Source organism: Diceros bicornis, chromosome 14 (genome assembly GCF_020826845.1).
Source record: "Diceros bicornis minor isolate mBicDic1 chromosome 14, mDicBic1.mat.cur, whole genome shotgun sequence".
NCBI classification, from domain to species: domain Eukaryota; kingdom Metazoa; phylum Chordata; class Mammalia; order Perissodactyla; family Rhinocerotidae; genus Diceros; species Diceros bicornis.
The window spans coordinates 21,572,896-21,576,463 of record NC_080753.1 but is presented as its reverse complement, the minus strand read 5'-3'; positions in this window follow the sequence as shown (position 1 = coordinate 21,576,463).

Genomic DNA, 3,568 nt, shown 5'->3' with positions numbered 1-3,568 from the left:
CAGTGGAGGCAGGGATGGAGAAACTGAGGACCAGACCAGGAAATGACTGGCCTAGGACACGCAGGAGGGCTGGGCGAGGGCCTGAGGGCAGTGTCCTGCCTCCAACCACAGTGCACTGCTCCTCCCAGTCGCCCGTGTGTCCCCCTCCCCACACTTTCCCACCCTCCACTAGAAAAGAAGAAAGCACGTTCCTGCTCCCTGGGAAGCAGAGCTCCTAACATAAGGCTTTCATCCCTGTTACATTAAAATACATTCCCCCCTAAAAGAAACGAAATCTTAACATTACATACATGTGTCTGTGGATATATCCATGTTAACTTCGAACTGCTTTTTAAAAATGCATCTCATCATTTTAGGTCAAACAAAAGCAGAGTAAATTATGAAATATATACTGACACTAATGTAGCAAACTTTAAAAAAACGTAGAAGTCATGATATATATTATTCTTTGACAGTTTAAGTGTACAGAAATTTTATATATATATATCCCCTCTCATCAGTCATCCACACCTCAGTGTAAATGAGTTTCAGATCCAATAAGCAGAGTTAGGAAGGGGGCAAGGAGAATGTACCACTGAGTGGGGAGAAGGTGGGGAGGGCCTGCAGGAGGATGAGGAGGCAAGAGACCTGAGATAACTCCACCTGCTTCCCAGGGTGGCCTCAGTCTGGCCTGGGCATCACCAGTCTGCAGCTGAGGGTGGTGGTAGGTGGCACTATCTTCCCTGGAAGCCTGTGGGGAGGGTAGCCAGGGGCCCAGGGGCACCCAGACAGCCCCCAAGGGCCCTTAGAGGGCAGCCCCAGAAATGGCAGAGCAGTCACCTTCCTTTCTGGAGCCCTCTCCCTGGGGAACCCATGAGGCAGTCAGAGAATCCCAGAGTCTGAAGACTGGAAGTGTGTTCAAGACTCTGGTCCTTCTCCAGGGCAGGAATCCTCTGTGACATTCCAGAGAGAAGGTCCGGGCCATGAGGAGTGAGTGCCTCTTGGGCCACCACCTGGTGTCCCCATCGAAGGGCACAGCCTGCCCTCAGATGGGGAAAGTGGGCATGTGCCCAGTGACCTTTCATCTCCGGGCATCTGTCTCACGGGCCTGCTGGGCTTCACATGCTATGTTTCCAGCATCAACCTAACCCAATCCAGGACCGCGATCCCTGGGAAAGGCCAATCCTCCTTCCCCCAGGTCCCCACTCTGTGTCTTCAGGCCCAGGCCATAATCACATTCAGGCCATAACTCAAAGGGTTAGGTGTTAAGGTCTGCTCTCTACATGCCCAAGCACAGGTCATATAAAGTTACGGGAAGACCCAGTTTGGCCAGGGTTGTCTTCATTTTTGATGGCCTGTGTCTGGGGGCAAGTATTCTGGGAACCATACCCTTGCCTATATACAGCTACAATTTATTGAGTTCTAGGCCCTCAATAGTGTGTGCACAGCAGGAGGCAGCGGAGCAGCTCACTAAGGAATCAGGAGTTATACCACCTAAGGTCAACTCTCCACTCTGCCCCCAAGCATCTGTGAGACTGTGGCCGAGTCATTTCATCCCACTAAGCCTCCGTTTCTTCATCTGTAAAATGGGGATGGTAAATAATGGTCCCTACTTCATAAGATTATCCAGAGGATTAAAGGAGCTAATGTGTGTGTGAGACATTTCATATAGTGCTGGGCCCAGAGCCAGCATGCAAACTACGTGAAGATGTTAGATGCCTTACCTACGAAAGTTCATTAAATCTTCAGATTTATTATTGAGGATTATTACTGTTATAACACTATTATCCCCATTTCATGAATGAGGAAACAGAGGCTTAGAAAGCTTAAGTCACTTGCTAAGAGCCACATAGCTAGTGAGCGGAGAAGCTGAGGTTTGAGCTGATGACTGTCCAATGCTCTCCCTTACTTCCATCACAAAAGCATGGACAAATAATAAGATGTTAAGGTTTCTTCCTAAATTGCCCCTGACTCGGTCGGACCGCACCTCTCCAGTGGGCCTCCCACTTTCTCCAGCTCATGAGCACGCTCGTCACATCACCATCGTGGAGCCCAGGGTTACCCCTTTGTGCTGACCTAAACAGCCCAGAGTCCCCCTCAGTCACTGCCAGGTGCGGGGTCCTTCCGCAGAACTGGATCATCGCCTGTATCCTTTGACTGGAGGCCCCATGGGGACCCAAGAGAATACTGCAGAGCTGTGCTCTCTTGCCCCATGCATGGCTCATGCCAGGCCCCCCATGCTGTCACAGACCTAGGAGTCAGTGCTTGAATCTCTAGCACATTCCCTCCTCTCAGAGGAGGTCTCAGATCTTCTCCACCCTTCTCAAGTCTCCAGTTAAATCTAACCACTTTGGACAGAGGCTCCTCTCATCTGCCCAAATGGAAAGGTTGAAGATGCTGGGGAGGAGCCCTCTCCCCTTCCTGCTCACCACATCCCTGGCCCTCAACTGTCCTCACCTCCCTTCCTCTTAACTGAGAAGCTGAAGCGCCTGGCTCTCTTGAGGCCGTGAGCACCTCTGTGTCCCTGGGTACTTCCCTCTGGGCTGGCTCAGCTTTGATGGGCTACCCCCCAGCCTGCTGTCCACCCACCTCTCTGATTGAGCTTCCTTTGCCTTCTCAGCCAGCTTCTTCTTCACCCCAAAATGACCTAAGGAAAGCCCTCCCCAGGCGTCTGTCCCAGGGCCGGGGGCTTTTGTCTACATCTCCTCTGATCTCTTTCACGCCCACCATGTCAGACATTACCTCAGGCCAAGTCACTCCCAAATTCCCATTTGGGAATTCCCAGTTTGTGGAGTCACAAAAGAGGGGCAAAAAGTTTCTCTGACAGATCCCAGGCCCAGCATGCTGGTCTTGAACCCAGTGGGACAGTCAGCACACTTATCACACCCATGGGCCTGGCCCTCCTCCCAACTCCTGCCCACTTAGGTCTGTTGTCTTAGAAGGGACTCCAGCGGCTTCCCTCTCCACCCCTCACCCCTACCTTCGGCTTGGACCCCCCCAGCAGGGAAGCTCAGCTCCAAAGGCGAGTCCTTCCCCCAGCCCACCTGTGGTGAAGTAGCCCTGGCTGCACCTCGGTTACCAAGGCTGCACCTCCCTGCTGTGGGAGGGAGGGAAGGTGCGGGGGCTTCCGGACCTGCAGGAGGAATTGCAGCCCGAGGAGCTAGGGATGGGGGTCAGCCTTTCTTAGGAGACTGCGACCCCCAGTTTAGGACTGCTCTCCTCCACGACCTTCCCCTTCCTCCTTCTCACGGTCCCCCTCCCTTTACTCGCAAACCCTAAGCCTCTGCACCACTTTCCAGACAGTGACGGTAGCGGGGGAGGGCGCTGGGGGGCCCGGGTCCCTCCTCAAATGGGTGGGGTGGGAGCCTCCTGGAGGTACAGACCGGCCCTTCCTCGCCACACGAATGTGGGAGCCCAGGCTGTGGCCCCTGCGGGCTGAGGGCCGGGTGGGCTGATGGCGCCGGAGGGGCTTCCGCGCCCCGCGGCCAGGAGTGGGGGCAGGGAGAGGTCAGTCCCAGGGGAGACCCGGGGTTGAGCGTCCTCTCTCCCGGAGTTGTCTCACCCGCTCCCAGTGCCAGGGCGCTCGCCT